Below are 25,874 nucleotides of genomic sequence, written 5' to 3'. Positions count from 1 at the left end.
GACCTCCTCTACCCTCTGGACCTATCTGACTCGTCCTGGTGGTTGGAGATCTCGTCGCATGGATGCCCCGTGCGGTCTGCGAGTGATGAATGTGGTGCCTGGGGACGGTTCCACTTTACCGTGAAGACGGTCCTTACCTCGGCTGATGCTGACAGCTGTTCTCGGAGGACTCATGACTGCAGTCACTCAATAGTTCAGGACTGAAATTTCCCACAGTCTACCTGAGCCTCCAATAACAAATTTGTTTCCATATTAACTTAAACACATCCCCTGTTATACTGATCTACCAGCCTCCTCACACACAATATGACTCCAGATCAATCCCTGCTATCCGCTATCATCCAAATTAGGATGGGTTTTCTGTTGAGTCTGGTTCCTCTCTTCCTACTGCCATCTCAGGAAATTTCTCTTCTTCTTCTGCCAAAATCGCCGTCCTCCTCGGCTTGCTCATCAGGGACAGTCTTATTATTTTGATACACATTCACATTTCATACAAAGTTAAAAAATGTTTTGATTGTGTAAAGCTGCTTTCACTCTAAAAAATGATTCTGTGGCCTTGTAAATTTCACAGTTAGAAACAGGTTATGTTACCTTAATAAAATCTCTAAAAGTCACATACATGATTGTTTGAGTTAGACAAATCAAAATAAATGCCTAAAAAAACAATTATTCATTTTGTCTTAAATTTACACTTTAATTTAAGTTTACTTCACTAGTAAAAATCAGAATTTGACTAACTGAATTATATTTTTAACATACACTTAATATTTTTTGATACATTTCAATCAAAATATCTGTTAATGGAGTAATTGTACTGATTAGTTTCAAGAATTACAATTATAAATTATTCCAACTCAATATTCTTTATGTTTAACAACAAAAACTTAAATAATTGAGTAAATTGCCCTGTGCAAGTGTTCATGGGAAGTCTGGTGTAACGTCAGAGACAAGAAGGCTGTGAGGATGTGAGAATGGACATGAAGCACCTGGAACATTCTGGAACATTCCTTACAAATCCTGGTGAGTAAACAGCTAACACAAGTTACTGTAATAATGACTCTGTCTGCCTGCACACACAACTTTATAGTGTGTGAGTTACTGTTCTGAATCCTGTCACAGCCGAGCTACAGAGCTAACGATAGCTAGCAACAGGCCAGTCCTGGGGTTCAGTGTGATTTAGCTTGTTTGTTCCAACCACCAAACTGCTCAGCTAAAGCGGCGTTAATACAGACACTTAAACTCTGGTGTAAAAGGAGAGATTTAACACCGAGCAGCAGCGCGTGCATGTCCGGGTTTCTCGGTGTAACCGGCCGCGGTTGTGCCGCAATATTTGAATTTCTTCCGCCAAATGCGGTGATTTTGCGCAGCCAACCGCCACTGTGGCGAGGATATAAAACTAGCATGTTCAAATAATTACCGCATGTGTACCGGTCCACCTCACACACTGAACCGCGAGTCTGCTCGGTCACTCCGACACTTTAAGGAGGAAACACAGAACAAATCCGGTTTAAACAGCAGAAATGAGGTGCAGTGTCCGGGTTCTGTTTTATCCGTTACTGTATATGAGTATTTTTAACATGATTAAACACTGAGCACGCAGCGGCAGATGTTATAAAATTAATGTGCTAAGTACTGTACTAATAACTAAAGCTATGAAATATAAAGATTTAGTGAAAATACAACATTTCTCTCAGAATTAGAATTGGGAGAAAGTAATATGAAATTAAAATATTGAAGTGAAACACTATGTAAGTAAAAGAAACTTAAATTGATCGATTTTGTGCGTGTGTGTTTGTGTGAAACATGTTATATATTTTCTATATCTCTTTCACAGCACCAACACCACTAATGAAGAGAAGTTGATTGGAGATAAAACAGGAGGTAAATGTCAACTTTTTAAATGTTACAGAAGTATTAAATGTGTAACCATTGAATCAAAGATAGAAATAGACTATTAGTCCAAAAAGTATGTATTTGAACGGAAGTACTATTTTACCAGTCTGGTAAACTTTATAGTAACAGTCACACTTGTACTTACTTGTATACTATTGTTCCTTTTTAGGTGCCAGCATTATGGGATGGCGGTGTAAACTGTGTGCATTTGTCGCATCATCAAAAGGAATTTCGATCATTATGGAGTGGTACTGTTGGTCATGGATATTTAGTGTCCTGTGTTCATTTAGACTGTCATTGCTTCTTTAAGACCTGAGAAGGTCTGCACACACATTTGTATGGATCCCACAGTTTGCAGGAAACTGAAGTGTGAAGGTGTGCAATCTTTCAGATGTAAAATGTGACTCATTAGATTCTAATACAAAAGTCTACTTTCCATGTGTTAACTGTATAATACTTGTGGCATAAGTATTGTTTCTGAAACTGTTTACTAATAACATAAATTCAGCTCTTTGTTTATGATTTTGTTACATGTCATTTGCATGTAAACCAGGTTAAGTTTAGACTTCATGTCTTGTCAAATTTGGCAAATAAATGTTTCATTAAAATGAAAATGTGTGTGTTGTTTCTTTCATTCAGTTAAAATATTTAGTAAATGTAGCACATTTGTTTGTTAAATAATAGTATAATTTTTTGTATCTTCTACCTTCCATTTCAATTATATCTACTCAATTATTTTACCCATTTTCACTTTGCATTAACTTTAGATTTTCATTACATTTACTCAATTTTGTACATCATTGTACTAAATATAGTTATTTAGGTCTACTTAATTTTTTTACTTACTTGTACTCAATTCATGAAGTATATTTTACATGATTTTTATATTTTTTAATATTTACTCAATATTTTTAAGTGTAAAAATGTTTCACCAAAAAAATTGAGTACAGCACAGTTTTATTTTTTAGAGTGTTGTGACAATGTTAAAATTGCTATACAAATAAAATTGAGTTGAACTGAATTGAATTAGCATCCTGTCAAGGGTGTACCCAGTCTTCTACAGGATTTCAAATGTGAAAGCGTAGGTCTGGGGGCATGGATAATCACGGCTAAGAAAAAATCATGAGGAGCATGATAAACCAACAAAAATAGGTGGCCAAAAGAAATATCAAAACATCAATGACTACTGTATTTAATGACTACTCTTTTATTTTGTATTCATGCCTGTAAATGCCAGATGCACTAAATGCAGTAGATTGGCTAAAATAAATTGCCTGTGGTTATTGAGAATGAATGAGTAGATTTAAGGAAATGTGACAAAAATAGTGAAAATCATAGAACTCAAATCAATAATATTTTTCAATCAATTAATTATCTGAATCCTTTTGGTTATTTAATTAAATTGTAAAAGATCTTGTTGCTGCATCCAAGAAAAGACTATTTTGCATTTCAGCTTTATTTCACTTATCTCATCAGGCTGAATTTAAAACACAATAAATTAAAATACAGGGTGGGTGAAAAGTAACTTGGCAATAAAAATTGGTAATAAAGACTATACTTCTAATACAAATGTATTGTAACAAATTGTACATCTATATTATTACATAGAAAAATAATAGGTGGAATGCATATGTCGTCTGAAGGTATGCATTTGGGATATTTCAGAAAAACTCCTGAAACTGCCTCCAAGTCCATCGGTGTGCAAGTCTTTGTCCTGTACATTTCTTTTGCATAGCCCCACAAGTAAAAAATCACATGGAGTGAGATCAGGACTTCTTGGAGGCCATTTATTGGGTCTGTGTTGTCCCAGCCAACGTCCTGGAAAATGCTTGTCTAAAATAAAGCAAAATGGGGAGAGACTGATTTCATCATGGCTCTACTGATAGTTCTATAGCCATTAAATATTGTCTAGTTAATTTTTTACCAACCCTGTAGAGCAACAGTAATTGTTAAACGTTACTTTAAAACTATTTTATACCTAATCCTTAATCATTAAACATTAAATCATTGGAATCATTAATGCATGCTGAAGACAAATAATGAAACTGATACAGTATAATTATTTAATTTCTGATTTCTATAGCCTTATTATTCAACTGATGTACAGCCTTAACGCTAGCAAACACACTACTTGGCTGACATACCAAAGAGAAAGCTGACTGATCCAACTCCCTACACAAAGTGAAGTCAGTTATCAAAGTGACCTATGATTAGATACTTGCAACTTCTGCGTTCTTCATACATGCTTATTTCTAATGCTGTAAAAAGATAGCTTGTTAGCCTGAAGGGCATTGCCATTAGCCTGATAGTGGACAGTTTATTGTAATAAAACTCCGTGTAGCTATATATATATATATATATATATATATATATATATATATATATATATATATATATGAACTGTGTGTGTATATATATATATATATATATATATATACACACACACACACACACACACTTTGTTCAGTTCTAATCATATCCTTTGCTCATTTCAGATCGCATGAATGAATATAATCTGGAAAAGATTACAAGACAGAATGCAAAAGAACACTTTATAGCGCTGGTCATGCTGCTGCAGAGTTTTGGATGACTGTGTAAAGTCATAGAGTTTACAGCCCTCCTTTTTATGCATTGGTTTCTTACATAAAATTGGAACAGGGTTTTTGCACTCGTCTTACATTATTGGAGAAGTAAAAGTAACACCCCCCTCAACTTAATCTGGGATTTGCTGTATTGTGAAAAAGTGTAAGAAGAGAGAGGGGTGTGGTCCCAGTACTGCCACTTATTTAGAGTGCTGAATCTTCCTCTTTTTGGCCACTTGCTTCACATCACTACATTAATCAAAAACGCACAGAGCCACATTTTTTTTGGTGTTGTTGCTGTTTTTAACCACACTTAAGTGACTGTGAACTACAGCTGGAAAAAAACATAATATGTATTCAGTGATATCTGCATTGGTCATTTAGGTAAGCAGTTTTTCATATGATATGCTATTTATTTTACTGTTTTATATCTATATCTATATATATCTATATATGTCTATCTATCTATATATACAATATATATATATATATATATATATGTAAATATATGTAAGTATATAATGTTATAATGTAAAAAAGATATCTTAAGAAAATGTCAGCCCTAATTAAGCAGAGAAGAGCAACTGCTTGACATAATATAACTTAATAATGCCTAGATTTAAAAACAAAAACTTTATAAATAAATAAATCAACTGTTTGGACCAAAAGAGCCTTCTCTTAGCTAGAACTTATTCAGATGATCTAACTAACTAAATAGTACTAGAATACCTAACAGTACAGTTTTCTGACAGATCATGTTTCTATGGTAAATTGCTAGTGCCATGATCATGTATTTCACTTTCCTTTTAAAGAAAGCATGATAATGTGGCTCCATTTCTACACTTACTGTAAAAGGAGTCATTTTAATCTGTGGAATAAACATTTATATTAAGTGGTGGTTTTATCTGTGTTTTTTCTCTTTTGCGACAATGTCAATTGTTAAAAACGCAATACGAAAAAAATTGGATTTAAAAATAAAATTGACTTCTATTAAGAAACAAATTTGTAGCTAAGAGGCGGAAGAGATATAGGAGACAGACATTTTTGTGCTTTACACATTATATTCTACTTCAGCTTACACAGCCAGAGTTGATTAAGACCTGGCTTGTGTTCTACTAACACATACTCTACAGACTGCTCCTCCTTATTCGTAGTTAGCTTGAACTGTGGAAATAGAACAATGATACCATCTGAGGAACTGATCTGCAAATACTCTATTGACAGCACTGTTCCACCATTTATATTTAGGCAATTGGCAGATGCTTCTATCCAGAGGCCATCCCACTTGAATTGTTTTCTCTCAATAGTCTTCGGGACAGTAAGATGGAACTGTCCCAAAGACAGTCTCAAAGACTATTGGGAGATGGTCAGTGCAGACAGAATAACAATGCTTTGTCTGATAGTAGAGAGTAGGGAAGGTGGTGAGGTTCCAAATGTGTTACAATTAAAAATTTTGAGAGTTCTGGGTCACTGGACTCACTGATGTCACATGCCTTAAAATCGCTCACTTATTGGCTATGCATTACCTATGAGATGGTATAGTTAATTGAATTCAATTGAATTCAATTTTATTTGTATAGCGCTTTTAACAATTGTCAATGTCGCAAAGCAGCTTTACACAATCAAAAGAATTATTTAAGTTTGTATGGAATGTGAATGTATATGAATCAAAATGGTCAGATAGTCCCGGGTGAGCAAGCCAAGGGTGACAGTGGAAAGGAAAAACTCCCTGAGATGGTAATAGGAAGAAACCTTGAGATAAACCAGACTCAACAGAGAACCCATCCTCATTTGAGTGATATCAGAGAGCAGGAATTGATCTGCATTCATACTGTGTTAGGTGGCAGCCAGTTCAGCTACGTATAACAGTTGATGTTAACTGATGTTCATATGGAGTCCAGGTAGTTATTGGAGGCTCAGGTAGACTTGTAGGAAATTTCAGTCCTGAACTACAGTACAGTATCAAGCAACTGCGGCCACGTCAAGTCCTCAGAGGAAGAGCTGTCAACATTAGTTGAGACCAGAAACGTCTTCATGGTAGAGTGAAACCGTCCCCAAACATCAGACAGTTACCCCTGTTTAAATACCTGTGACTATAGAAACCAAAAACTTGACACTTGTATACTGAATGGCATTTTAGTCATGGATTTAGTATTTATTAGAGCATACAATTTAGTAGTTTAGTGTGCAGGGTTGGATTTAGTTATTTTAGCAGATTTAGCTCCACCTCCTGTATGGGAGTTTCCTACAACATTTACACTTAGGCATTTGGCAGACCCTCCTACAAAAGTTCTTGAAACTGTCAATTAAAAGATCCATACTCTGGATTACTGGGTTACTAACTGTAAGTATCATTAGTCAAACATTGTTGGAAGTTTAACCCAAATACCAAAGAAACAGATAGGTCTTTATCACTCCAGAATTGACAGCTCAAAGCTGTCCACATCAACACAAAAAAAAAATTGAATAATTATTTGACATAATTACAAACATAATTACACAATGTTTGACAGATGACGTGGTATATTTGGAATCATGAGCTGTTGCTCTGGCAAAAGTTTCTATTCTAATCTGGTCTTTATCTTCTTAAACATTACCAGTAGTTTAAACCTTGTTGTGAAGCATTTTTGACATGACTTTGACAATGACACACCTCAACCCAATGATTGCAACCTTCACTTGCATTGACACCTCTTTTGGGCCTCATGTTGAGAGTTCAAGTAAACAGTTACCAAATGAAAATGTAACACTCAGAACCAACTCCAGGCCTTTTATTTGCTTAAGCCATCCTGACCTAATTTCCAATTCAGTGTGGTGGTGGTGTACGGAGCCCCAATTCCATTAAAATTATTTTTGTTCCAAAATTATGGACCACTTCTGTGGTCAGGAGTAACGTTTCCTTTATATAATTCTTCCATGCCGAATTTTTCAAGTGTCTGTGCAAGAAACACAACCAATTTAAAGGTCCTTAGTTTTATCCAGGTATTTTGCGACCTTCTGGCCAGGATATTGGCAGTTCGTTAATGTTTTCTTGATTTTACGGATCTTACCTTACAGAGTTCACCTTAACTTTGAAAACGTTCATTTGAAATTGAGATTTTACTGTGCATAATAAGCAAACTTAAACTTGAGAATTTAACACAGTTTCTCTGTAAGAATTTCAATAAATATGGGGTCCTGAAATAGCATGTAAATTATGTACAAATATTTATAATTGTTTTATATGTATCCATTAGATCACTGAAGCCATGGAAAAACTAAAAGGACTACTGCCTCTCTTTATTTTTGCACAAAGTTTTCTTGTGAGCAGTGCACAGCAAACAGATTTGTCCACAGGTATGTAACTTGCAATAAACATTTGTTGGTAACTTGCATTAAACATTTGTGTGTTTATATAAGGGACGGAAGCAGAAAGTATACAATAATTTCATTTTTTCGTCATATCTGGTCTTATTCAACCACATGATAACTACTGTATAAAAACTGAATTTTTAGAATCCTAAATTAAATAACACAGCTCTTGATATGGTTGATAGATAGATTTTTTTTATACTTATGTATGTATATATATATATATATATATATATATATATATATATATATATATATATATACGGTGCATCCGGAAATTATTCACAGCACATCACTTTTTTTCCTCAGTCCTCAGAACTCTATACACAACACCCCTTAATGAGAACATGTAAATGACAAAGATTGAGAAAGCACATGTACATAAGTATTCACAGCCTGAATTAATTTGTCCGAAGCTCAAAAATAAGCTCAGGCGCTTGGTGTTTCCCCCTCTCATCATTGAGATGTTTCTGCAGCTTGATTAAAGTCCACCTGTGGTAAATTCAGTTGATTGGACATGATTTGGAAAGGGACACACCTGTCTATATAAGGTCCCACAGTTGACAGTTCATGTCAGAGCACAAACTTCAAAGGAATTGGGAAAGGTTACAGAAAAATTTCTGCTGCTTTGAAGGTCCCAATGAGCATAGTGGCCGCCATCATCCATAAGTGGAAGAAGTTCGAAACCACCAGACTCTTCCTAGAGCTAGCTGGCCATCTAAACTGAGCGATCGGGGGAGAAGGGCCTTAGTCAGGGAGAACCCAATGGTCACTCTGTCAGAGCTCCAGAGGTCCTCTGTGGAGAGAGGAGAACCTCCCAGAAGGACAACCATCTCTGCAGCAATCCACCAATCAGGCCTATATGGTAAAGTGACCAGACAGAAGCCACTCCTTGGTAAAAGGCACATGGCAGCCCAGCTGGAGTTTGCGAAAAGGCACCTGAAGGACTCTCAGACCATGAGAAACAAAATTCTCAGGTCTGATGAGACTTTCTGGCCACTCTACCATATATTAGTGTTTCAGATAATCAAACAAAATTAAATATAAGTCTGAGATAACACAAGTAAAAACATCATGCAGCTTTTAAATGAACATTTTAATTATTTAGGGAAAACAAAATAACAAAAATCCAAACCTACATTGCCCTTTGTGAAAAAGTGTTAACTCTGGTTTATCACACCTGAGTTCAATTTCTCTAGTCACACCTAGGCCACACCCAAGCCATGATAAGATCTATCATTCTGGAAAAGGTTATAAAGCCATTTCCAAAACTTTGGGACTGCAACGAACCACAGTGAGAGCCATTATCTACAAATGGCAAAAACATGGAACAGTGGAGAACCTTCCCCAACAACTCATCCAAGAGGTCACAAAGTCCCCACAACAACATCGATAGAACTGCAGGCCTCACTTGCGCCAGTTAAGGGGAGTGTTCATGACACCACCATAAGAAAGAAACTGGGCAAAAATGGTTTGCATGGCAGAGTTCCAAAATGAAAACAATTGCTAAGCAAAAAGAACATAAATGCTCGCCTCAGTTTTGCTGACAAGACAAACATTAAAATTTTTGGAAGATGTGTGTCTATGTATGTGTGGTGTAAAAGTAACACCGCATTTCAGAAAAAGATCATCATACATCATCAGTAAAATATGGTGGTGGTAGTATGATGATCTGGGGCTGTTTTGCTGCCTCAGGACCTGGAAGACTTGCTGTGATAAATGGAACCATGAATTCTGCTGTGGATCAAAATATCCTGAAAGAGAACGTCCGGCCATCTGTTTATGACCTCAAGCGAACTTGGTTTCTGCAGGACAATGACCCAAAGCACACCAGCAAGAAAAACAAAATGAAGACTTTAGAGTGGGCTAGTCAAAGTCCTGACTGGAATTCAATTGAGATGCTGTGACATGACCTTAAAAAGTGGTTCATGCCGAAAACCCTCTAGTGTGGCTGAATTACAATTCTGCAAAGATAAATGGGTCAAATTTCCTCCACAGCCCTGTAACAGACTCATTAAAAGTTATTAAAAATGGTTGATTGCAGTTGTTCCTAAGGGTGGCCCAACCAGTCATTAGGTTTAGAGGGCAATTTTTTTTCACACAGGGCTATGTAGTTTTACATTTTCTCTTGATAATAAAAAACCTTCATTTAAAAACTGCATTATGTGTTTACTTTTATTATCTTTGACTAATATTTAAATTAATTTAATGATCTGAAACATTAATGTGTGACAAACAAGCAAAAAAATAAGAAATGAGTTAAGGGGCAAACACTTTTTCACACCATTGTATACAGTATATACAACATATGTACTGTAACAGTCAAAAGTCTGGAAACACCTTTTATTGCAATGGTCTTTCCTGCTTTTTTTATTTCTTTCTACATTGTAAAATCACACTAAAGGCATCCAAAATATGCAGTAATCTCTTTTGAACAGTTGAGATGTGTCTGCTACCTATGCTCTTTAAAGCCTTTATAGCAGCCGAGGTCCTGTAAATTGATGATTTATAAGGCTAATAACTCTAAATACACTTCTTTGCAGCAGAGTTCTTTTTCTTGCTTTTCTGCGATGGTCCTTTAGAGAGACAGTTTCATCATGCTGCTTGATATGCTTTACAAAAGCACTTCACAGATTAGTTTAATTGTTACTTCCAACATTGCCTTTGTATGTGTGTGTGTGTGTGTGTGTGTGTGCGTGTGTGTGTGCGGCTATACTCATCATTCAACAGAGCCAATCAACGCGAGAACGCAAGTGACAGATTGTTTGGAAGTAACAGAAATAAAAGCGCGACAGAGCAGGGTTTACTCCAAAAAAAGAAAAATAGATTATCAACACTAAACCTTCGAATATGAATGGACAGAGAGATATATGTACCCCAGCTCTACCGTACAGGATAAGCAGTATATAAGATGAGTGAATGATAATTTCGAATTTCAAATGCCTACAGAGTGGAACCTCGGATTACGAGCATAATTCGTTCCGGAAGCGGGCTTGTATTCCAAAACACTCGTAAACCAAATTAAATTTTCCCATAGGAAATAATGGAAACTTAAATTATTCATTCTACAGCCCCAAAAAATGAATACACAAATATAATTAATACAAAATATAAAGTAAAAATAAAAGAAATTAACCTGTACTTTACCTTAAATTTTTTTTTTATATAAATCCCGACAGATAAGTATTTTCATTTGTGCACGCAGGGTGTGTGTGTGTGTAAAATGCGCGCGCACACACACACACACACACACACACATTAACAGACAGACCGTTTTTAAAACCGTTTAAAAATTAGCAAGGAACATTCCTCCTCACACTCATGTGAGCGCATACTAATAGGATCACTGCTGTAAAGTAAAACAACAACAACAAAAAAAAAAAAAAAAAAATTAAACAGGGGTCCGTTCTTCATACGTTGCTAACTCAGTTAGCTGGATTTGATTGTTGTGGATTTGTCCTGATCTTGGATTGTTTCGTTCTTTGATGCGCTTCTCGCATTTGTTGTCATAGCAACATATCCGTAAGCGTGAACCTGCTCGGGAGCAGGTTTATTTAATGTAAACAGGATTTAGCCTGCGCTCCTGGCGGGTTATGATTGGTTGAAATGGCGAGGTCACATCTGATTGGTTAAAGAGCACGACTGACTCACGTGAAAAAAGAAAAGTATATGCCCCCATAAATTCATAGGTTTAGTATTATCAAATATGATATTACTATTATAATAAACCCTAGGCACGAGACAGCCGTCGAGACCATTAATACACATTCTTGTATAATGTTTATTTTGTAACATTTATTTTTCAGGGGTTTGTCAGAAAAATATGCAAAAAAATTTTTTATATATAATGATAAATTGGACGAAACTAATTTTATTATAAAATAAACAATATAAAAGTATACATAATATTTCCATTATTCAACAACAAATGCGAGAAGCGCATCGAAGAAGATAACAATCCAAGATCAGGACAAATCCACAACAATTAAATCCAGCTAACTGAGTTAGCGACGTACAAAGAACAGACCCCTGCTCCACAGCGTGTGTGTGTGTATATTCACCCAGCAGGAGAGACGATTACCTACAATTCCGCTGCAAAAGAGAGAAAAACCGTTGGCTCACTTGTGATGATGTGACGCTCGGTGTCAAAACAAGAAGCGCATGCGTGAAACATGATACTTGGTGCTCGTAAACTAAGACAATGCTCGTTTTTCAAGTAAAAAATTATTAAAAATCGCTGCTCGTCTTGCGGAACACTCGTAAACCGTGTTACTCGTAATCCGAGGTTTCACTGTATATTCATACTTTTTTATTTATATAAACCGATTACGTTTAAATAACACTGCTCTGTACTCTAATACACCTATCACCCTGGCAACCTTGTAAAACTCATTGAGCATAATCAATAATTATCTACATTGTCAGATATGAAATGAATTATCATGTTATTTTTTTGCCACTTCATCTAGCACTATTCTCGATTGCTCTGTGGAGTGATTGGCCTAAAAAAAGCCTCCCACCCCCTGTTTCAGCATTTGCTTGCTACCACTTCATAAACTTCATTTTTGCCCATCTTTTTCTCCAGTCTTCATTCCAGGGAAACATTAACTCCAGAAAGACCACCTGCTTTGTTGTTTCTGACCCCAGAACAATGGCCTGAGTGTGGCCACTGCAGTTGTATCTGGGAATTTGAGAAGCTCGCTAGGCCGACCTTTAGTTACCAGTTACTTGTTATTTCCATGCCTGATATGGGTGTTGTTGTGCCCTCTCCCCAGCTTTAACAAAGTGATGGTATGCTTTGTTATTTGGTGCTGCTGATACTGTAGAAATCCCTGTGCTAATGGCTTCGCTGTGGTTCTTTAGATAATGCTGCTTTTTGAGATCTTTGTCAGACAGGTTCTATTTAAATGATTTCTTGATTTAGGAGGACTGGCAGTAATCAGGCCTTAAATGAAGTTTAACTCAACTTTAAAAAAATAAAATCACAGTTCATTCATAATTCAGCATTAGTATACTACAACTTGTTTGATGATCTGAATCATTTAAGTGTGAAAAATATGTAAAAAACTAAAAATTCAGGAAAGAAAATTAAATGTTTTTTGTTTCATGATGTATACTTGATGTTTCAAATTCATAAAATAGCACCTGTGGAATTAGGTCATTATATGTAACAACAACAACAACAACAACAACAGTCAATTGTTATTTAAAGACATTTGCAAAACCCAGCAAGCACCATGAAGAAACTGACTCTCATGAAGACCATTCCAGGAAGAAAATGCCAAAACCTGCAGAGGAGAAGTCCATTTAGAATTACTAGCCTCAAAAATCACCAATTAACAGCACATCAGATTAGACTTTATAGAGCATAAGTAGCAGACCCATCTTAATATTCACTGCAAACTGTTCATTACATTATAACATAAATTAGACCATGTAAATTATATTTTTGTGTTTTCAGGATGCAGGGCGAATTTGGCTGACATTGTGTTCCTCGTTGATGGCTCTGGTAGTATTGGCGATGCAGACTTCCTGAACGTGAAGCGGTTTCTACGCACCTTTATAGTGGGTCTCGACATTGCGCCTGATAAGGTCAGAGTAGGAATCGTACAGTTTAGTAATGACCCCCAAGATGAGGTCCAACTGGGGCAGTATGCAGACAAAAATGACCTGCTGGAGAAGATTGACAAACTTACCTACCTAGGAGGAAGCACTAAAACTGGAAAAGCTCTCCACTTCATCCTAGACAAATACAACAATAATTTAAGTGGCAGTAGAATCAATCAGAGTGTGGCACAGATTGTTGTGGTGATTACAGATGGTGACTCTGCTGATAAAACAGAGATTCCTGCCACGAAGCTACGGGAAAAGGGGTTGTTAATCTTTGCGATTGGAGTCGGTGCAGTTAGCAACAAAGGCTTGGAGTCCATTGCTAACCAACCACATCATCATTTTGTATTCAATTTCACGGCCTACGAGAAACTGCTAAATGCAACCAACAGCATATTAGACAAAGTGTGTATTTTTGTGGAGGCCAAGCAAGAAGGTAATGTTGTCCTAATTTTTGACAGTTTGTTTTACTACATTATATAAATAATAATTTTACCACAAAAAATTCTACCACTACTGAAACCAATTATTCCACCATTGTAATATCTCTATTTCAGCTTTAGCTCCAAAGTTTGCAGATGTTTTTGTGCTGGTGGACAGCTCATTAGAACCAAAAAAGACCCAAAAACTGAGACAGTTCCTCCAACAGTTAGCCAATAATCTTATCGTGGGGAGTACATCCTATAAGATCGCTTTGGCTCAGTTTGATGAAAATGTTTCATTGGAATTTGGTTTTGATTCTTACAAAACTACAGCTGATGCAGTTGCATTAATCCGCAAATTCCAACTCAGAGGCACTGGAAAGATCAATCTGGAAAATGCAATTAATTATGGGCACACTCAACTCATCACCCCTGGAGCAGGCAGCCGAATTGCTCAGGGTTACAAGCAGTACCTGCTGCTGTTAAACAAAGGACAATATGATGACAAAATACTTACAGCAATTGAAACATTAATGGATGAGCAGGTGACTCTTATCAGCATTGACTTCAGCAAAGAGCAAGCAACTGATCAACAAAGGAATTATAGTCAGCTGGTAGAAAGAACCATCTATGCTGCAACAATAACTCCTCAAACAATAGCAAAAAGTGTGACAACTATCATTGAAACTGCAGTAAAGATCAATGTAACTGAAGGTCAGTTTGTCTTTTATTTTTTGGATTTGGAAAATATTACAACATAATGAAATGAAATGTAATCTGTATGAATTGTTGGTATTTTAAGTTAAAGTTGTTATATAATATGTCAAACATCAATTGTCTGTGCAATACAAATTACAGTACTTTTATAATATTTATATTGTTATAAATGAATTAAAGTTTATTCTGTAGTACTTAATTATGAAAAATGCTCAATGTAATTGTAATTCATGAATTTTCAGATTTAACACTTCAGACAGTCTTGGTGTCCCTTAAATCATTTCTTTCCTATGAATTCAACCCAAAAATATATTCCTTAGGCCAGCTCAAGGTAACAGAAAAAGGTCTTTGATGTTTAAGAAAAACATGACCTCATTCAACAATCAGCCATAATATTAAAATCACTAATAGGTGGTGGGATATTTCCCTTTAATACTTTTTATGGGATTAATAAAGTAATATTATTTAATAATGTGTTAGTAGCAGGAAGCAGTCAGCTCATGAAGTGTTAGAAGCAGGACAATTGGGCAAGGGTAAAGATCTGAGCAACTCTGACAAGTGTCAATTTGTGATGGTTAGAGCCACTCTACAACTGCAGGTCTTGTGAAGTGTGGGTGTTATGGAGTAGTTATCACAAATAGCTCAAGGAAGGACAACAGATGAACCAGGAACATGATTTTAGGCACCCAAGGCGCACTGTTACCCATAGGACTGAAGGGAAGCTTGTCTGGTCTGATCCCACACTTTTGAAGCACAAATTACTGAAAAAGGTCTCCTTCTATCTCAAGGAGCTCCGTCGTATTAGCATCTTTTATTCCAATGGCATAAATAGTCAACCAGCTTGCTTCTTATCGGGCTGCATAGCTACAGAACAGTTAGAGTGCCCATGCTGATGCCTGTCTATTTGTCTACAATTGGCATGTAAGTATCAAAAGTAAACCATAGAGCTAAACAATACAATGGCAGTGGTGTTCCCCAACAGCAGTGGTGTCTTTTAGTGGCATGATGCACAAAAAAATGTCCAGGAAATGACAAAGTGCGCAAGGTGTTGATTTGGCCTATAAATTCTACAGATCTCAATTCACTTGAGAGCATTTGTGGGATATGCTCTATAAACAAGACCAGCCCACAGAGGCCCTGCCTTGAATCTTCCATAATTTAAAGGATCTGTGTCTTATAATTTGACTAGATGCCACAGCATACCTTAAGAGGTCTTGTGGAGTCCATCCTCTATTGTTCAGAGCTGTTTGTTTTTTTTTAAGTTGAAAGTGGACTTATTAGATAGGTGTTTTTAATGTTATGGCTGATCAATGTATGTTACAAGAGAGCAACAAAAATTTATTGGAATACTCAAAACACAAATATACTGTAAGGTGCACATTAAAATTCCTAATGTGGAATTAAAATGGGAAAATTGGACATAATGTAAACATAAATAAATGCAGAAATTGTGAAATCCACATTGGTTCATTAATAAATATTCTACAAAATTTTTTTAGACAGCAATATAAAAGCATGTCAAAACCTTATTATTGCTTTCTTTTGACCTAATGTATGAACTGCTGGAGGTTTAACGAGTCCTTTCTTTCTTTTCGTACCTGTGTATGAATCATATTTATTTTCATATTAATATCATATACTGTATATGTCTTTATGTTTGAATCACAGACTGCAAGTTAGCGCCGGTGGCTGATATAGTGTTTATTGTGGATGCGTCCGACAACGTCACACTTCCAAACTTCAAGCTGGTCCTTAACTTTCTCCATGACATGATTAGTGGTTTGGAGGTAGCATCTGATGGTGTGCGGGTGGGAATGGTGCTATACAGTGACACACCCACAGCTGACTTCTACCTAAACACTTTTGATAACCAAACGAAGATCCTGCAGTACATTAACCTTTTAACCTTTAAGGGTGGGCAATCCAAAACTAGTGAAGCCCTGAAGTTTGCTAGAGAAAAACTCTTCATTAAGAATACAGGAAGCCGACATGCCCTAGGAGTACAGCAGATTGCTGTGGTCATCACAGCAGGGGACTCATTGGATAATGTCACATTTCAAGCTGATTCGCTAAGACGCAGTGGAGTCGAAGTCTATGTCCTTGGAGTCACAAAAGATAATGTCAAACAGCTAAATGAGATTGCATCTCATCCTCCTGAAAGGTTTGTTTTTAGCGTGGAAAGCTTTACTAAACTTAAAACAATGGAGAAACCACTGAGGAAGACCCTGTGTAACAATCTAGTCCGTTCACGTGACAAGTCCATTGGTTACAGTATAGAGCAAGGTAAGATATGGAAGCTTTATTACTGATAAATCTTAACATCTAAGCATATCATGCAAGTTAGTGTTATTATCTACTGTGCTCATTTTTATAACACCTATGCCAATTAGTTATGTACATCACTTTAAAAATATTCCAATTTTAGGATGTGTCCAGACAGAAGAAGCAGACATCTATTTCCTCATTGACCAGTCCACAAGTATTGACCGGCTATACTTTGAAGATATGAAAAAGTTCATTTTAGAGGTTCTATTGAGGTTTACTATTGGACCAAACCAGGTTCGTGTAGGGGTGGTAAAATATTCTGATAACCCCACAGTAGAATTTAAGCTGAATGATTTTACTGACAAAAAATCCCTTACAAAAGCTGTGATCAGCACCAATCAAAATTATGGAAACACACATACGGGGGCGGCTTTGTCTTCCATGGGCCCACTCTTCAAGGAGGCTGAAGGCAATCGTAACACTAAGGTTCAAAAGATTCTGATTGTCATTACTGATGGAGAGTCACAGGATAAAGTGACAAAGCCAGCAGAAGAGTTGAGAACTCAAGGGGTGACCATTTATGCCATTGGAGTAAAAAATGCAAATAAGATGGAGCTCCTTGAGATAGCAGGTGACCAAAAGAGAATGTACTTCGTCAACAACTTTGATGCACTGAAATCCCTCAAAGAAAACATTATTAAGGATATCTGTTCAAGTGACGGTATGGATGCCCACTGTTATTTACTCTTTTTAACATGTGGTAACCTGCTACTTAAGCTTGAACAATATTTATGTTATTGCAAACTTTCATTATTTTTTTTCCTTCCATGTGATGAAGGATGATGTTGACTCTCATTTATTTCTGTTTCTTTTTTTTAGCCTGCAAAAACATGAAACAGGCAGATATCGTCTTTTTGATTGATGGTTCAGGGAGCATTCATGATGAAGACTTCTCAAAGATGAAGAAATTCATGAATAACGTGATTTCTAAGTCTGTAATTGGCCAGGATAGCGTACAAATTGGAGTAGTGCAGTTTAGCTCATACTCAAAGGATGAATTTCCCCTTAACCAATTTTCTGACAAACTCCAGATGCAAAAGGCCATAAATGACACACGTCAGCTGGGTGGTGGAACTATGACTGGGGCTGCACTCTCTACTTTATTAGGGTACTTTGATCCAGCACGAGGGGGTCGTCCCAGCATTCCACAGATACTGATTGTGATTACAGATGGTGAATCTCAGGATGCTGTTGCTCAGCCTGCACAAGCCCTCAGGGACAAGGGCATTGCAATATACTCCATAGGAGTACATAATGCCAACAGCACACAACTGCAAGAGATCAGTGGAACTTCGGACAGGGTTTTTTTTGAAAGAAATTTTGCTGCACTGGACTTCTTACATGAAGATGTTTTGATTAAGGTCTGCACTTCTGCTGATGGTGAGCCATACTTATGTAATTTTCTTGTACATTATTGTGTACATTAAGTGACAATAAGCAGCAATTTTTCATATGTGCAACTGACACATACTAAGCATTCACATTCCTAAGGGCTTTCTTAAAAGTTCTTTAGATAATTAAGAAGTCTAGCTTTATAAACATGCTTTAATTTTTCATAAACTCTACCAATATATAAATAAACTGTAAAAAATTTAGAAAAAGGATTTTTTCCAGATATTTTATTTGTAATGTATATGGGGAATAATATACACCGATTAGCCATAACATAAACAACACATCACTTTAACAAATTAACTATGATTTACTTATATACCAGCAAACTGGTGACAGGATCAAGGGCACCCAATATTTATGGCTGTGGGGACCCAAACCAGCCCATCAGCGCAGCACAACTCACTGAAAAAAAGTCAATACTGGCCATGATGTAAAGGCACCAGAACACCCAGTGCACCACAGACCTCTATTTGCAGGGCCTGGCAGGCACAGAGCCCAGATTTCAATCTGATCAAGCACCAATGGGATACGCTGGAGACCCCACCCGCAACTCAAAGCATTCAAAGGATCTGCTGCCAAGGTCCTAGTGCCAGACACCACAGCACACACCCAGAGGTCTTCTAGAGTCATTCCCTGTAGGGCCACAGCTGCACAGCCTCACAAAGGGAAACTACACAATAGTGAGCATGATGTTTTGCATTGTAATTTTATGGCTGATCGGTATATTCAATTCAATTAAATTTTATTTGTATAGAGCTTTTAACAATTGTCATTGTCGCAAAGCAGCTTTACCAGAATAGGTCAGACAGGTCCGGAGGGCAGAGGGAGACTGGATCACTGGCAGCTCAGGAACGACATGTGTAGCTTGACAGAGAGAGGGAAGAGAGAGAGAGAGGGAGATAGGGAAGAGAGAGAGGGGGGGAACAATGAGGGGAGAGCAGAAGAGGAGAGATAACAGTTAGGTATGGTCGCAGTCACATAATGTATAATGTGAATGTATATTTAGTGTAAAGTGCAAGCAGAGACTCCGACAGGACTAACTATAACAGCATAACTAAAAGGGGAGAGCCAGAAGGAAACACAGACATGAGGGCTCCCTGAGATGTAAAGCAAACAATCATCTGACCGTCAACAAACCTGAGTGATCAATGAGAGTGAGGAAGACAGCATCTAAACATACCAGTTCACCATAATACTCTACGACCATGAGTCCCCCAGATCTGCCCCTTTATTTAAGACAAATCTATTTATAAAAATGCTTGATTAAATAAATAGGTATAGGTTTTTAGCCTGGACTTGAACACTGAGACTGAAGTCCCGAACATTATTTGAAAGACTATTCCATAATTTTGGGGCTTTGTAAGAAAAAGCTCTGCCCCCAGCTTCTAGTTTTCATAATACGCGGTACTGACAAGCAGCCTGCATCCTTTGATCGAAGTAGGCGTGGCGGATCATAAGACACTAGCAGTTCGCTCAGATACTGCGACGTGAGACCATTTAATGCTTTATATGTCAAGAGTAGTAATTTAAAATTAATGCGAAATTTCACAGGGAGCCAATGAAGTGAAGATAAGGTAGGTGTGATGTGCTCGTATCTTCTGGTTTTAGTGAGGACTCTCGGTGCTGCATTCTGGACTAACTGAAGCTTGCATATGCACCTAGTTGGACAGTAAGGCATTACAATAGTCCAACCTAGACGTGATAAAAGCACAAACTAGTTTTTCTGCATCGTTTAGTAACAGTATATTTCTTATCTTGGCAATATTTCTAAGGTGAAAGAATGCTATCCTGGTAATATTATCTACATGTGCTTCAAATGAAGGGCTAGAATCTATAATCACACCGAGATCTTTTACTGTTGCACTCGATGGAACAGCAAGGCCATCCAAAGTTACACTGTGATCTAAAATCTTCTAAATTATTCTAAATAAATCTTCTAAAATCTTCTGAATTAATTATTCTCAACAGGGGTTCTGTTATTGCTGGTACTATCTGTTTAGGAAAATGTGTTGGTGTAGAATCTAATATACAGGTTGATGAATTTGCAGAAGAGATGAGTGAAATTAGTTCATTCTCTGCAAAGGGGGGTAAAGTATTCTAGATTCCAATCTGACATAGTTAGTTTAACATCTGCATCAATTGCATTGTCTGGTTTCAAAGCCTCAATTTTATGCCTGATATTTACAATTTATGTTATTAAAAAAGTTCATTAAGTCCTTACTATTGCACGATGTTGTGGAGATTTCTGAAGTGGTCTTATTTTTAGTCAATTTGGCTATGGTATTAAATAAAAATCCTTATTTTCTATAAGAGTCTAGCTACACTAAGAGGTTTTCTATAGTTCAGGATGCTCTCCTTCCATGCTATTTGAAATACTAACAATTTAGTTTGACGCCATTTACGTTCTAATTTCCAAGCTGTCTGTTTTAAAGTGCGCGTAGTGTCGTTATACCAGGGAGCGAGTTTCTTATCTCTAATAATTTTTCTTTTAACTGGAGCTACGTATTCTAAGGTATAACGGAACGTCGACTCTAAATATTCAGTCGCCCGATCGAGTTTTGTGGGGTCAGACGGTGATCCAATCAAAGTTGTTAACTCTGGGAGATTACTGGTAAAGCTCTGTGTGGTATTTCATGTGAATGTACGTTTAGTACGGTAGAGTGGTGCTGCGCATACATTATCAATATAACACATTTTAATTGAGACAAGATAGTGATCTGAGATAACTTCAGACAGTGGAATTGTGAATAAATTTCTTATGCCTAATCCGAAAGATATTAATAAATCTAAAGTGTGACCTGCTTTATGAGTGGGTCCTGCTACACACTGATTTACTTTTACTGAGTCCAGTATGGGCATAAAGGCTCTATGCAGAGGGTCTTCTGGATTCTCAAAATGAATATTAAAATCTCCAGCAATTAACGCTTTGTTTACGGAAACAACTAGGTTTGAGAGGAAATCTGCAAATTCACAAAGAAATTTAGAATACGGCCCTGGAGGTCTGTAAATGATGATTATCGGGATCGACTGAGCTGACTTAATATTTGTAGCTACACTTGTTATGTTACTATAGAGAACTTCAAATTAATTCAATTCAATTTTTTGCGCGTTCAGTGTGATTCGAGTTTGTGGTACTGTATCTATGTTAATTAAATTACTAAAGCAGACTTTGAGTCTTTCTACATTTTTGTTTAGCTCGGGGAACAGACACAGTCTTAATATAGTGAACCTTAAGCGACGACTCTATGCAGCTAGCAGACGGTTGGTTTAGCCGGTCTGTCTGCTCCCTGGCCTGGGCTCTGGATTGTCACAGATTAACTAGGCATCTTCTGAGACTATGAGCTATACTACAAGAAATGAGAGCAGCACCTTCCCGAGTGGGATGGACACCACACCCTGCCCTAACAGGCCAGCTTTGCCCTCAAAGGTCTTCCAATTGTCTATGAAGCCCACGTTGTTTTCAGAGCACCACCTGGACATCCAGCGGTTCAGTGACCATAACCTGCTATAAGCTATGTCGCCACATCTCAGTGGGATGGGACCAGAGCATATTACTTAATTGGACATCGCCTTCGCTAGTTTAAAAACCTCTGTGAAGTTATCCTTACTAACCTCTGACTGACGAAGGTGTATATCATTAGCTGCAGCGTGTACCACTATCTTTGAGAATCTATGCTGTCCTAGAGCCCTATGATTACAGTACCTGCTATGTCCGGTGCTCTGGCTCCCGGGATTACACCTAACCACTGCCGCTGGCGCCCCTAAAAGCCTGGCTAATTTCACGTGCCTTAGTATAGAGTCACCAATAACAAGGACTCTTTCAGGTTTCTCAGTGGGTGCATCACTGAGGAGAGCAAACCTGTTGGACATATAAAGCGCAGAGGAGGTGTGCTCCGGTGGGCTAGCCTTAGCATTAGCTTTGGCTGAACGAGTATGCCACCGAGTTGTCACCCACTCGCCCCACTGTGAGGGCTCTAATGCTGGAGTTGGGGGCTGGTTCTCTCTGCCTACAGCACCCAGACTTTCCGCTATGGGAATAACGCTGCTCTCACGCTCTCTAACCCTCTCTAAAGTCTGGATGCGCTCCTCTGACAGTAATATCTTCTCTGTCAGAGTGCTAACTAACACACACCTATCACAAATAAAATTACCACTAACGATGAAGAAAGAATGTCTAAGCATCCTGCACTCCACAGACTGGACAAGCTGAATATTATCCATTATATCGTACCTGAGTTGGAGTTTAGTTGTTCTGAGCTAAATTCCGTTTGTTGTTCTTAGACGAAGAAACTTGCGCGTTATCCAAAAAGCGCAAAAAAATAAAAAAAGGTAAAGTTAAATAGTATTAAAAACGTAACAAAACCTAGTTGCTATCAATTTAATTATTGTATAAACGGAAAAGCTATATAATTTAAACGCTGATACAAACGCGAAACTTTCGTGGCAACGATACAAAAACAGGAAGCTACGTCACCCGGTTTATACAGTACACCGTGGTATATACTAACCACACATGTAATATTTTAGCTTTTTTGTTGATCATATACAGATATATTGAAAAAAGATAAAAATTTAGATGTAAGAAACCAAATATGACTATGATATAAAAAGTGTTGGGTGTAACACATTACAAAGTACTTGGAGTAGTTTTTTAAAGTAACGAGCAGTGTTGGGGGACATTAATTTTTAAAGTAACTAATAAAATTACAAAATTACTGTCATTAAAAAGTAATCAGTTACATTACTGTGTTACTTTCTAAAAAAGTAACTAGTTAGAGTACTTTTTTATTGCAGAAAATTAAAACTCGTTTGTGATTCCTTACACATGTTGTTTTAGTCCTTTAAGACCTTTTTAATTATTCTACCATCATCATTCAGCGAAGTTTGGCCCATAATCTGTTAACAACTAATACCCTTATCTCACCTACATGGCTTGTAGTATGACTTTCACACACACACACAAACACACACACACGACTGCTGTCTGGCTCACGGATTGCATAAATTGTCTGAAAAACGGATTACATTTTTAAAAAAGTAACTAAATAACTGAGTACTTGCTGGCGGACCTAATGTAACGCATTGGCTTACTCGTTGCATCAAAAAAGTAATCCAAGTTCTCTAGTACTTTGTAACCCGTTACACCCAACGCTGGTATTGAGTAATCTAACGTGTATGTCCGCTTTTTAAGTACTCAGTTATTTAGTTAAATTTTCAAAAATGTAATCCGTTATTCAGGCAATTTATGTAATCTGTGAGCCAGACAGCAGTCATTCTGTTAGTGTGTGTGTATATGAAAGTCATCCTCCAAGCCTCTCCCCGATAACGGAGAGACGGGCCAAACGGCGCTAAGTGATGATGGTAGAATAATTATAAAGGTCTTGACTAAAACAACATGCATGAGGGATCACAAAGGAGTTTTTTCATTTTCTGCAATAGAAAAGTTCTCTAACTAGTTACTTTTATCAGAGACTAACGCTGTAATGTAATTGATTACTTTTTAAAGACAGTAATTTTGTAATGTAAATAGTTACTTTAAAATGTAACGTCTCCCAACACTGGATATACAGTGGTGTGAAAAACTATTTGCCCCCTTCCTGATTTCTTATTTTTTTGCATGTTTGTCACACAAAATGTTTCTGATCATTAAACACATTTAACTATTAGTCAAAAATAACACAAGTAAACACAAAATGCAGTTTTTAAATGATGGTTTTTATTATTTAGGGAGAAAAAAAATCCAAACCTACATGACCCTGTGTGAAAAAGTAATTGCCCCCTGAACCTAATAACTGGTTGGGCCACCCTTAGCAGCAATAACTGCAATCAAGCATTTGCAAGTCTTTTACAGCGCTCTGGAGGAATTTTGGCCCACTCATCTTTGCAGAATTGTTGTAATTCAGCTTTATTTGAGGGTTTTCTAGCATGAACCGCTTTTTTAAGGTTATGCCACAACATCTTAATAGGATTGAGGTCAGGACTTTGACTAGGCCACTCCAAAGTCTTCATTTTGTTTTTCTTCAGCCATTCAGAGGTGGATTTGCTGGTGTGTTTTGGGTCATTGTCCTGCTGCAGCACTCAAGATCGCTTCAGCTTGAGTTGACGAACAGATAGCTGGACATTCTCCCTCAGGATTTTTTGGTAGACAGTAGAATTCATGGTTCCATCTATCACAGCAAGGCTTTCAGGTCCTGAAGCAGCAAAACAACCCCAGACCATCACACTACCACCACCATATTTTACTGTTGGTATAATGTTCTTTTTCAGAAATGCTGTGTTACTTTTACGCCAGATGTAACGGGACACGCACCTTCCAAAAAGTTCAACTTTTGTTGGCAAAAGTCTTGGCAATCATTGAGATGTTTTTTAGCAAAATTGAGACGAGCCTTAATGTTCTTTTTGCTTAAAAGTGGTTTGCGCCTTGGAAATCTGCCATGCAGGCCGTTTTTGGCCAGTCTCTTTCTTATGGTGGAGTTGTGAACACTGACCTTAATTGAGGCAAGTGAGGCCCGCAGTTCTTTGGATATTGTCCTGGGGTCTTTTGTGGCCTCTCGGATGAGTTGTCTCTGCGCTCTTGGGGTAATTTTGGTCGGCCGGCCACTCCTGGGAAGGTTCACCACTGTTCCATGTTTTTGCCATTTGTGGATAATGGCTCTTACTGTGGTTCGCTGGAGTCCCAAAGCTTTAGAAATGGCTTTATAACCTTTACCAGACTGATAGATCTCAATTACTTTTGTTCTCATTTGTTCCTGAATTTCTTTGAATCTTGGCATGATGTCTAGCTTTTGAGGTGCTTTTGGTCTACTTCTCTGTGTCAGGTAGCTCCTATTTAAGTGATTTCTTGATTGAAACAGGTGTGGCAGTAATCAGGCCTGGGGGTAACTACAGAAATTGAACTCAGGTGTGATAAACCACAGTTAAGTTATTTTTTAACAAGGGGGGCAATCACTTTTTCACAAAGGGCCATGTAGATTTTAAGTTTTTTTTCTCCCTTAATAACGTAAACCTTCATTTAAAACTGCATTTTGTGTTCAATTATGCTATCTTTGACTAATAGTTAACGGTTTTTGATGAGCAGAAACATTTAAGTGTGACAAACATGCAAAAGAATAAGAAATCAGGAAGTGAGCAAATAGTTTTTTACACCACTGTAAATAAAGAAAGACACTGCATGGGCAAAATTGTGTGGGCCAAGTCTTCCTTAATGGTACTTCCTGGTAAAGATTTTTTTTTAATGACTCTCACAGCCAGTTCCCCAAAACTATTGTCACAATTGTCTGCAATGTTTTTATATAACCATTTAAGATTCCCTTTTAATAGGCCGAAAGGCTCTTGCTCAGACACAGCTATGCAAGAAATGTCCCCAGTGCACATAGTAGGATCCATGAAACTATGGATTATCAAGGGCAGTGTGAAAGTGGCCTGCACAGAATTCTGATCTCAACCCTGCTGAACACCTTTTGGATTTACTTTAATGACAGCTTCTCGCCCAACACCAGTGCACATTCTCTTGGGTTTTTAAGGCTAAATAGGCAGAAATCCTCATAGCCACTTTAAACAAAACTTGTGGAAAGTGTTT

At 37.3% G+C, this 25,874-nt stretch overlaps 1 pseudogene; it reads left to right on the top strand.

Moving 5' to 3' along the window:
• Positions 1-25,874, top strand: part of LOC128520125 (collagen alpha-6(VI) chain-like) — a 59,095-nt pseudogene that overhangs the window by 12,772 nt on the left and 20,449 nt on the right.

Source organism: Clarias gariepinus, chromosome 4 (assembly GCF_024256425.1).
Source record: "Clarias gariepinus isolate MV-2021 ecotype Netherlands chromosome 4, CGAR_prim_01v2, whole genome shotgun sequence".
In the NCBI taxonomy this organism is placed as follows: domain Eukaryota; kingdom Metazoa; phylum Chordata; class Actinopteri; order Siluriformes; family Clariidae; genus Clarias; species Clarias gariepinus.
This window is presented reverse-complemented; position numbering and strand designations above follow the sequence as displayed.